The sequence below is a fragment of the Humulus lupulus genome, chromosome 9 (assembly GCF_963169125.1).
Source record: "Humulus lupulus chromosome 9, drHumLupu1.1, whole genome shotgun sequence".
NCBI classification, from domain to species: domain Eukaryota; kingdom Viridiplantae; phylum Streptophyta; class Magnoliopsida; order Rosales; family Cannabaceae; genus Humulus; species Humulus lupulus.
The window spans coordinates 138,071,637-138,084,384 of NC_084801.1; positions in this window are offsets into that span (position 1 = coordinate 138,071,637).

Here is a 12,748-nt window from a genome sequence, read left to right on the forward strand (position 1 = left end):
AATAGTAAAAGAACGACCCTTGAGAATGATCGACCTTCTGATTCCTTAGCGGTTACCTAGTCATAACCAATTATAACTTCCATTAATGAAAATCAACAATAAAAGGGTCTTGACCTAAACCTCACTCTCGGGACCCTGAATTGTACCCAAACGGTGAGTAGATTCAATCCCAAGCCTTAGGAATTGAAACCTCGAGCCAAAAACCCTAAAAAATGCCCAAAACAGGAATCTGGAAAATCAGGGTAGCGCTACCCCCTAGCGCCCCAGTGCTATAGGCAGAGCAAAAATGCCCCTGGCTAGTGCTGTAGTGCCCACTGATGGGCGCTGTAGCGCTACAACCAGGTTTTTCAACCTTGGTTTTCCCATCCTTCGACACCATCATTTCCAACCTGAAAAACCAACTTCCAATCCTCATTTAAACCCCTAATTGAACCCAAAAACTATCTGCACATGACCTAGGCATCATAACCCAAGTAACCCTAGCCAAAAGCTCCCATCAATTCCCATTATCAACTCTAGAAAACCAAGCTGAAATCCAAAATGAAAATAGAGTAAACCAGAGTTACTAATGGCTAGAAACTTACCTCAAGCTCAGTTTAGAATCCTATTCAATGGTGGAACACAATCCTAAGCCCTCAAGGTCCACTTCCCTAGCTTGAATCCTCAAAAGTACCTGAAAAATCCAAAGGAAAAAGAGAAGGAAATGATGTACGGGAGAGAAAGATAACACACTTTGTTTTAGCAAGGTTCTACATCCTTCAATGGCTGATATATATGTTATGGGTGAAAAGACTAAATTGCCCCTAGGCTATTTGAAATCCTCTAAAGACTCCCAAGGGTAAAATCGTCATTTCCCGCCTATTTCGTTAATCATAATTACTACCCTTCAATTCTCGTTATTCTCATTATTATCAAATACCAATAAATCATATCCCATTACCCTTTTATTCCCGGCAATGTTCTAATCACCAAATTACCCCGAGACTCACCCTGAGCCTCGAACTTAATCCCGTTATGACCAAACCGTTAGGTTGCATTCAAAGATCGTCTCATGCCGAATGGCTCGAACAAATCCACATTATTATGTGGCCTCAACAATAGTTCACCAACATGCATGAAAATACACAATTACGCCCTCAACATTCCAAAATACCAAAATGCCCCTATGAAGAAATGTGGACCCACATGCATTTAACATCATATTATAATATAATTCACTCCGAGCTGTCTCCTCGATTTTTCACTTATTACTCAAATTCCCGACCCGAGCAGGTGTAAAATATCTTAAGGGGAACCAACTAGTAGCCATAGAATGTTATAATTCATCAGTCAAAAAGGTAGGCAAGGCATTCTGTATCGCCCATCCTGCAGGGCCCAGTCACCAAAAATAGGATGCAGCCCAAAATGGGGGAGATGACATAGACCCTCGTTTTGGGGATACGGATACAGGGGTAGGTCTAGTCAAAGATTTGGAAGAGGTCCCACTTGACCCGGATTACCCGACCAGGGTTGTCAAGGTAGGAAAAGGACTATTGAGGAACATAAGATCCGCTTTGATCCAGTTCCTATGGGACAACCGGGATGTATTCGCCTGGTCACATGATGATATGGTGGGGATCTGCCCAACCATTATAAGCCATTCCCTCAACCTTGACATAGAACACTTCAAACCAGTGCAACAAAAAAGGAGGTTACTAGATAAGATGAGGGCAAGAGTATTAAAGGAGGAAGTGGAGAAGCTCCGAATAACAACTTTATCAGGGAAGCCTTTTATCCGATATGGTTTTCCAATCCCGTATTGGTACCAAAGCCTAACAACAAGTGGAGGGTATGTATAGATTTTACAGATTTGAATAAAGCATGCCCTAAGGACTGCTTCCCACTTCCAAGAATTGACCAACTGGTGGACGCTATAGCCGGCCACGAAATTTTAACCTTTATGGATGCCTACTTAGGATACAACAAAATAAGCATGCATCCACCTGACCGAGAGCATACAAGTTTCTACATAGATGTGGGGTTGTACTGCTATAGAGTAATGTCCGACCTGAAAAATGCTGGAGCAACATATCAACGGCTGGTAAAAAGTATGTTCAAGGACCAAATAGGGAGAAACATGGAAGTATATGTGGACGATATGTTGGTAAAATCCAAACAGGCTGAGGGGCATATTGAGGACTTGGAGGAGTGTTTTAGTATCCTAAGGCAATATAGAATGAAATTAAGCCCCCTAAAATTCTCCTTTGGTGTGGGGTTGGGAAATTTTTTGGGGTTCATAGTGAACTCCAGGGGAATAGAGGAAAACCCTGAAAAGATAAAAGCACTGCTGGACATGCCCTCACCAGCTAGGATCAAGGACGTGCAGAGCCTAACAGGACGCATAGTGGCACTCAGCAGATTTGTGTCTAAATCGACTGATAGGTGTATTCCATTTTTTAATATCCTCAGAGGCACAAAGAAATTTGAATGGACTGAAGTGTGCGAGCAACAGTTGGCACAACCCCCAATCCTTTCAAAACCTCTGGAGGGTGAAGAACTATGCGTATACCTGGCAGTAACTCAGCACGCTGTCAGTGCAGTCCTGGTCAGAGAGGAAAACAAGATCCAACACCCAGTTTACTATGTCAGTAAAAGGTTGGTTGAAGCCGAAAATAGGTATCCACTAATTGAAAAATTAACTTACTGCCTGCTCCTGTTGTTCAGAAAACTTCGCCTATACTTCTAGGCACATCCCACCAGAGTTCTTACCGACCAACCACTGCGCCAAGTCTTGCAAAAGCCGGACACCTTTAGTTGATTGCTCAAATGGTCTATAGAGCTCGGGCAATATGAGATTACCTACCAGTCCCGAACAGCAATTAAAGGCCAGAATCCAGCAGATTTTGTAGCTGAGTGTACTGGAGTACCGGAACCAAGCGGAGTCATAGTCGAGCATTCATCCGAGTCGGGGTTACCGTGCAACACGAATGCTACGTAGAACGTCGGACACACAGAATCCAGCACTATTGTTTTAAAAAAAGACCAACAAGTTTGGAAACTACATGTAGATGGCTCATCTACCAACCAATTATCTGGAGCCAGTCTCACTCTAATCACCCCTGAAGGACAATGCATCCATTGTGCACTTTGTTTTGGATTTGAGGCATCTAATAACGAAGCAGAATATGAAGCACTAATTGTGGGCCTAAGATTATCTAAAGAAATGAAAGTTGAATCCTTGGAGATATATAGCGATTCGCAACTAGTTTTCAACCACGTCCTCGGAGAATACATTGCTCGGGGAGAGAAAATGGTGGCCTATCTCAATACAATCAAAGATTTGCTTGCTTAGATTAAGAGATACATCATTCAGCAGATACCTAGAGAACAAAATGCCATAGCAGATGCACTGGCTAGGTTGGCCAGCAATGCCGTGGTGGACAAAGCCAATTTGGTCCCCATTGAGTATATGAACCAACCCAGTATCAACCTGTCAAAACCTGTCCTTCTAATAGACAACACTCTGTCCTAGATGACCCTGATTTCAGCTTATCTAGAGCAAGAAACCCTGCCCAACAGTCGTAACGAGTCTAGAAAATTGATAAGGAAAGCTGCTCGGTACCTCATCCTGGATGGGGTCATGTACAGAAGAGGATTTTCCATGCCATTACTCAGGTGCGTAAATCAAACAGAATCAGAACGACTTCTTGAAGAGGTACATGAGGGTTTTTGTGGGAATCATGCTGAGGGCAGAGTCTATCTAAGAAAATTCTAAGGCAAGGTTACTTCTGGCTAACTATGAATGAGGACTCTGCATCGCATGTTCGAAAATGTGATAAATGTCAATGATTTACAAAAATCCCCTGAGCAGCCCCAAACAAACTAACACAGATGCAAAGTCCATGGCCCTTTGCCATTTGGGGGATTGACCTTATTGGTCGGTTGCCAACAAGAAAGGGGGGAGTATAGTATGCGGTAGTACCAGTGGATTATTTTACCAAATGGACGGAGGCCGAGCCGCTGGCAACAATGACTTCCAAGAATGTATTGGACTTTGTGGTAAAGAATATAATTTGTAGGTTTGGTATACCCCACATAATAGTGTCTGACAATGGTACACAGTTTGATAGCCAGTTATTTACTGGTTTTTGTGCTAGACTCGACATCACAAAAAGCTTCTCAGCAGTCTCGCACCCCCAGGCAAATGGACAGGTAGAAGCAGTTAACAAAACTCTCAAAGACACACTAAACAAGAGTTTAAAAGAGGCTAAGCGCAACTGGCCTGAAAGACTACCTGAAGTACTGTGGTCCTATAGGACTACCGAGCAAACAGCTACTGGAGATACCCCCTTTGCACTTACATACGGGTATGAGGTGATGCTGCCCATGGAGGTGACTCCACCGTCTCACAGGCACACGACATGCAACCAGAATGGTAATCACCACCTGTTAGCCGAATCCTTGGACCTAATTGAAGAAAGACGTGAAAAGTCCAACATACGCCTGGCCGTCCATCAGCAAACAGTTGCATGTTACTTCAATTCTAGAGTTACGGAATGAAAATTTGACGTTGGAGACCTAGTCTTACGAAGAATATTCTCAGAAACTTGAGATGCCTCAGCAGGAGTGCTAGAGCCAAGCTGGGAAGGTCCCTTCCAGGTCACAGAGATAGTACCGCCCGACACGTACAAGCTAGCGCAGTATGCCCAAGATCTCTAGTTAGTACATTTCCCCTGTTATTGGAATGGGGAACACCTTAGGAAGTACTACCAATAAATATTACTTTTAAGTGATCATTGACTAGCTGGTACAGGCACGAACTGCCCATACCACCGACCAGCTCAATTTAGCTATATTAATTATGCACAAGCACAATTTTCCCATTTATTATAATAATTAATATTTATGAATGTAAGCTACGATTGTAGTGGCACAGCTTGTATGCTTAATTTTTAACCAATAAGACACGATTTTTGTCCATTTTTACAAGCCTTACTTTTATAATGATTATCTTGCAAACTAGTGATTTATTTCACGGATTGTCGGCAATGTATGAAACCTTTATAGGTTTTGGCAAACCCATGTGGTCTCGAACAGTTTATTATGAGCAACTCTGGTCAGTTAGAAAGTGACCAAGAGGATAACCCAAGAGTTATGAATCCTGCTCGGTCATATGGGGGGCACCATAGTCATACATGGACAAGCAGAGGAAAAAGTGCATAATTAAAAGGACATAGAAACATTAATTTTTGTTGATGTTAAAGTGCTTGCGCGTTGCTCGGTATGTACCAAGCAACAAAAAGAGCCATAAAATAATTTCTGTAGATAGGGTTGAACAATTTTTGTTTACAATTCATTCGAAAAAATTGAACAGCTCTGATTTATAGTGCCGTATAGCTCCAAATAGAGCCGCGCAGCTCCAAATAGACTCGTACAGCTCCAAATAGATTCGTATAGCTCCAAACAGAGCCGCACAACTCCAAATAGAGTTGTATAGCTCCAAATAGAACCGCACAACTCCAAACAGAGCCGCGTAGCTCCAAAACTGCTTCGATTTATAGACAAGGAAGATACCCACTCTCCTACCATGCATTAATGGAACCGCCCATTCTGTAGTCCCCTCAACTGCTGTAGGCACGTCCCTCCATTCACGTCTCCTCAACTTCCGTACACATCAGCCCACTCTTCGATGACTGCACAATTGTCGGTATAGTTATTAAGAGAAGCCATCATGACAGTTTATGGTATCAAAAAGAGGCGGGAAAGAGTGAAAAATCATTTCTTGGAAACTTGAAAAAATACAAAGGCTATTAACTATAGCAGATGCTATGCCGCGTAGCAAGGAGCATTTACCTCTGACCAGGCTGGACGGGATGGTCCCCAAAAGAAAGTTTCCATGCTGCTTAACACCATTGCAAACTTAGGAGGCAAATGTTATCCCAAAATTATGCACAGCTGACAGGGCATGAAGGTTGGAAACGTGGTATCATAGTGTGGGCATATGACATTTTATTCTTAACACGTGGCATGCGCATCCAACTGCCCAATAAGCTGGAGAGAGCACACTTGCCCAATGAATAACAATTGTTGCGCGATATGCTCACCAGGAAAGTAGCTGGGCGGTATGTTTACCAGAGAAGAGGCTGCTCGGTAAGCTCTCTAGGAAACCTGGAATACCTAGTCAAATGAAGTCAATTACATCCTCCTCACTCCTAATAGTTTACTCGAACACTCGGTCAAACCCCTACCAAAGAGGACAACAACCACCTGTGAAAAGGAAGTGATATTTCGCAGCAGTTACGGGGTAAGCGCAACTGCTGGGCGTCGGGACCAGTATAAGTGCAGGTCTTCCACCACCGTGGAAGAGGTTCAGATTTTTAGCCTCCCGAACAACACAAGGAATATGCCGACCAACCTGTTAGGGGGGGGGGGAGACATACAAAGAACAGCCTACCAGCCAACACCAGAAACATACCGAGCAGCCTCGCTTGGTACTTAGCAGCGATTCTGCCATACTGTATTGTCTTTTACACATAGAAATCCACTTGTAATCCCTTGTGATCTTGTGTAAACCTTCAAGATTAATACAAATCTAAGAGGATGTAGGACATTACCAATCTCTGGGGCTGAACCTCTATAATTTCTTGTGTCTTTTATCATTCATTTCTCATAGTTATTAGGTTCTTGGCTTATTTATGGTTCATTGATTGTCTGAATGAAAGCTCTCTAATTAATTGTTTGACTCCGCGTTAGTTGGCTAAAACACCAGTCAAGTCAACACTAAGTCATAATCATAAATCATAATCTAAATCATAGTTCATAGTTATAAGTCATTGGTCATAAGTCATAATCATAACTATAGGTCATAATAACAAGTCAGATATAATAAAAAGATAAGTGCTTATATAGGGGTGGCAATTAAGCCCCGTACATCAATTTAGGTTCGTCATAAAATTTTGGCAACCGAGCCTACTAGACATAAGTCCGTCATACATCATTGAACACCTTAGGTCCAGACACACTTACCCCTTTATTATACCTGAAATGTTAGGTCATACAAAACATAAACTAGGTCATACACTAAACTACCTAATTTTCCTTACCAAAATTGGGATATTGAAGACAAGTGCGGGATTAAAAACTCCTAAAACCAAACATAAAGAAACCATAAGTCTTCTAGAGAAAAAAAGATGAAGAGAAGATGTAAACCATCGGAATAAAGACCTACCAAATACCTTAAGTTTCAAAGAAATCGAACACCTAACCAAAAGTCATTATAACGAGTTAACTTTTTGAAAAGAAGAGAATAAGAAGAGTGGAAAATGGATTAAAATTGAAGATTAAGAGTACCTTAGATATCTTAGAGCTTCAATATATACCTCAAACATTGAAATCACACAAACGCTTACTTCCCGAATGTTTAGAAAAGCTTTAGATTTGAAAACTTTAACCCCAAAACCCTAGTGTTTCTCTGTAGAATGAAAATAGCAGCTTGAAGGCTCTGAAAAGTGTTTAAAAGATGATGAAGATGGCTGAGTGCAAGGTCCTATGTATAGAGTTCAAGGAGTGAAACTAAATCCCATTTTAATGAATAAATAAATGATCAAAAATAACATTTTTTGCTCAACAAATACCCAGAACTCGGTAAAAAATGTTCAGGAATAAGTCCAAGTTGTTGAGGGTTGCTTCTAGCTTCGGATTCCACGGAATTTCAAAAATGGCCACTGAAGCCGATATATTGCCCCTATAGGCAATATATCGCCTGCACCATAATCTCGAGGGTCTGTGGTTTCGTTCATGCAAAGTTGATGTGTTTTTTCGTAAAAGCATATATGATATATCGACCCCTATTATTGCGATATATCGACTTACGCTGATACACTAAACCACATTTTTTCACATTTTAAGTACACTTAAAGTTGTTTAAACTAACTTGACTGAGTAGTACGAGATCCTAGCATCTGAGGGAAGGTTCTAGACTTCCTAGAATTATCCATGATTATTTTTATTCATCTAAAACCTTAAATCTTTAATAAACATACATGTGACAAATGTCACATTCTTAATTGTTCCATCTAAACCTTAGGTTATAATATATAATACTCCTAGGACTATCTTCATTAATCAAACCTTATGATAAAATTAATATTTTCAAAGTTCCCAGCTTTGAACCAACATCCATGAAAAATAAAATACTATAACATTAACTAATACTATCTAACTACGTAAAAATCTGAGGCACTACACGCTCCCACTATAATAATGCTTTACAGAATTTGTGATATTCTTTGGTTTTATCATTGTTAATTATCAGTAATTTACTTACTTGACTTATAGTCATTATTTCTAGCACAATTCAACTAGAAAAATATAGTGATTATAATAATCATGCTTCATTATATAATAGAATCAAACAATTTTGTAATCATTTATAATTATTAAATTGTAACGCCCCACGTCACTATGGCTGCTTCCTGGAATGACAACTGGCCCTGCAAACCAACACGAGTCATTCCAGTGTGCTTTCTCCTCACTCACACGCTTCCTGGGAAAACTTCCCAAGAGGTCACCCATCACGAGACTACTCTAGGTCAAGCACGCTTAACTTTGGAGTTTTCAAGTGATGGGCTACCAAAAAGAAGATGCATTTAGTACTCAAACCAACACTTTGAGTACTCAAAACTCGATCTTCCTATCCAACGCTTTGAGTACTCAAACCACAATCTTATGGAGTATTCTCTACACCTCAAGATGTGTGTGGGCACATAGAGAACATGAATTTGTAATTTATAAATCGCAAGTATATCTCAACACATGAGAACTTGGATTATGGCTTGAGAAGGGTTAGAATAAAAGAAGAAGATGATGACAATTTCTTGTCTGACAAATTCTGAAACTTTTTCTCTGAATTTTTTACTCTCTTGTTTTTCTCTTCTCCTTCTTCTTACACAATATATATAGAGAGATTATATATTACCTTATTATTCCTAATCATAATAGTAATATATTAATAATATCATAATGATGATAGGAATTGATTTAGGTAAATATCTAACTTACCAAATTTGAAAATATCTATTTTCAATTTATTAATTAAATAAATAGAAATAAAAATAAAATATTGATACTTTATCAGTACACTGCTACATGCATGGCACAGTCCCTGGACTCTTCCATGCGTGTATAGCAATATTCCCTTTCAGGGATATTGCATTTTTCTTTTATTTATTTATTTAATTATAATCAATCCTTCCACAAAATATGGTATTATCTTTTTAAGAAAAAGATCACAACCATATTTCAAAATTTAAATTCAAAATTCAAAATTCAAATTGATGATCATCATTATCATCATCTCTTAAAATTCAATAAATCAAAAACTATTTTGACTTACCAATTTTATTTTCTCCCACTCAAATAAAATAATTAATTTCAAAATTTTATTTATTTATTTATATATATATTTCAAAATTCTATATTTAAATAAATAAATATATTTTAAAAAATTTAATAATTAATTCCAAATTAATTATTTGTAATGCCCCAAAAATCCTAATAAGGTTTATGACCTTGATTATGATGCCGGGATGGTCATAATTGATTTATTATGCCATTAAATGATTATATGGATGTTTATGTGAATTATATTATTATATGATGATAAATGCATGCATATGGGCCCACATTTTATTATAAGGGCATTTTGGTAATTTGGCCCGTTGAGGGCGTAATTGTGTAATTTCATGCATGTTGGAGAATTATGAGTAATACCACATTATATGTTGATTTGTTCGAGCCATTCAGCATGAGATGATCTTTGAATGCAAGTTATCGGTCTGTCATAACAGGGTTAGTTTCGGGGCTCAGGGTGAGTCTCGGGATAATTTGGTGATTAGAACATTATCGGGAATTAAAGGGTAATGGGATATGATTTATTAGCATTTGAGAATATTGGAAATAACGAGAATTGAAGGACATTAATTATGATTAGCGGGATTAGATGGGAAATGACTATTTTGCCCTTGGGGGCTGTTAAAGAAAGAAGATAAGCTTGGGGGCATTTTGGTCATTTGACCAAGGAATATGTTTAAATTAAGAAAGCTGTAGAAATTAGACAGCCAAAAACAGAGTCCTTCCTCTTCCTCCCGATCATCTTTCTTCCTCTCATTTCCTTTGGATTTTTGAAGCTAAGTTTGAGGATTCAAGTGTGGGAATCAAGGCTTGAGGTTCTAGGCTTTTGTTTAGCCATTGATGGGGATGCAAACTAGAGTTTGAGGTAAGGTTTCAGCCATGAATTTATGGTTTTTGCTTTGTTTTTGTGTTAGTTTTGAGCTTAAGGTTTTGATTATAGAAGTTGGAATTTGGTGAGGTTCTAAATGGTTCAAAGCTTAGGTTTTGTGGTTAAACTAGTGGATATGATGTATGGATGATTGGTTTTGATTTTGGGTTAGTTTAATGGAGGTTTGGTGAAGGTTTTTGACTGGTTTTAATGGAGGAAATAGCAGGGGTTGTTGGTTCGTGGGGTCAAGTCGCGACTCAAGAGGCCAAGTCGCGACTTGGATCCAAGTCAGAGGCTCCCTGGGGTCAGTGGGGGAGGCACGCCGCGACCCAACAGGGGTCAAGTCGCGACCCACCCCTAGCTTCTCATGTTGGTGCTCTCTGTTTGAGGGCAAGTCGCGACCCACTAAGCCAAGTCGTGACCCGCCCTTCTTATTTGAACTAAGGAGGGTTTTTCAAGGGTTTTAGGCTCGGGGTTTCAATTCTTTAAGCTCGAGATCAAATTTACTAACTGTGTTAGTAAGATTCGAGGTCCTGGGAGTGAGGTTTAGACCATAAACCTTTTATGAATTATTTTATTGATGGATTCCATATTTGGTTATGACTAGGTGACCGCAAAGGGTCAAAGGATCGATTGTTCTCAAGGGTCGTTCAATTATTATTTCTCACTCGATCCAGAGGTAAGAAAACTGCACCCCATATGTGACATGCATGGTTATTATTGAGGCATGTTGAATGTTTAAATGTGGACATTGATTGCATATCAAATGCTTAGCAAATCTTGCTCACTTGTGCATGGCACTGACTAATTAGTCAGAATTGGCAATGGTGTCAGTATTAACTGTGAAGTTGTAACTCACCAGTGAAGTTCGGTAGTAGTACAGAGCACTGGTCATATGGTATTGACTAATAAGTCAAGAACAGTCTTAGCGTGTTTAACGCAAGTCGACAAAGATTAGATCTAATCGACATCTGCATTGAATGACTCATCATTATCGGGTAACTAGTACATTATCGGGTTATTGGGTAACAGGAATAGATATTTGAGGATATACTTGGAGTCAGTGAGATTAGGAGGGAATATCCGGGATTTTTACCATTTTGCCCTCGGGGACGTTTTTGGTACCCCGAGCCTTGGGATTAGCTTAAGTTACTTAAGCCTTGAGAAAACAAAAGAAATCACAACAAACACTTTTCCTTATCATCTCCCAACCTACTCTCTCTCTCCCCCTCATACTCTTCCATTTTCTAAGAGGATTTCTTGAGAATCAAGGAGAATTGGTTGCTGAAAGCTTGGGAATTGAAGGTCTAAACTTGGGATTGGATTTGTTGCAGCTAGGGGAATTTAACTTCCAGTTGAGGTAAACTTTAGACATTGATTTCCACTAAATTATGTTTTAATTTGGTTGTTCTTGAGGTGTTCTTGAGCTTGTGGCTCAAGAGTTGGATTTTGAGTTTTTGATGGGTTTTTAATCAAGTTTAAGTTGGGTTTTGTTGTTGGTATTAGGTTGAATGTATTATGGGGATTGAATTATGGTTCTAGGATGGATTTGGGGTGGTTTGTGGTTGAGTTTGGCTGAAGAAAAACCAGAGAATTCTGGGTTCGTAGGGTCGATCTGCGGCCTTGTTCTTGGGGTGTCGCGACCCTCTTGAACCCAGAGGTTAGGGATGATTATGTCTAGATAGGCGTGCTGCAGCCTGTGTCTCCTTTTTCAGACAGGGGGGCTTTCTATTTGGGAGGCGCGCCACGACCCTTAGGGGCAAGTCGCGGCCCGCCTGGGCTGTTTTAGCCACTTTAGGTCTTAAGTTACAAGAACTCAAACCTAAGGGCTCAGGATCGATTCTACTACCCGGTTTAGTAGAATTCGAGGTCCCGGAGGTGTTGAGTCTAGTTTTGTGTTGTGTTTAGGTCGTGTTTTAGGTAGATTTTATTAATCATTTTAGTTGTTTAGTGTAGTATTATGATTTGTTTTGCTTGTTTTTAGGTTTTAGCTTATAAATAAAGAAAAAGAACAATTGGTGCAAAATGGCAGAAAAATGATGAAAATTTGGCTTTTTGGTGTTGATTCCGTGAAAAGATGAATCCTCGAGCAATTTTATGGCTTCAGTGAATTTTCGGGACCAAAAGCACAAAAATTGAAGAAATTGTTAAGCCCCGCAGAGCTATGATGCTGAGCCGCGGCCCGGTCCTAGGCAGAAAGCCTGTTTTTTTAGAAAATTACCAAGGGCCACGGCGCAAGAATAGAGGGCCGCGACCCTTCTTACACCATGTCGCGACCTGCATTGCTACTGATGAAAAAATTAGGTTTTAAACCTAATTTTGAGAGGAGAGAAAGGACACTTTTTGGAGAGGACGATTTTGGGAGAAAGGAAGACATCGTGGAGCATCTCCATTCACTCTTAAGAGTTTTTTTTCTTTTACCTTAGAATTCTATGTTATTTTTCATTGTTGTTTATGTTTAGAATTATGATTATGAACTAAATTTTGTTT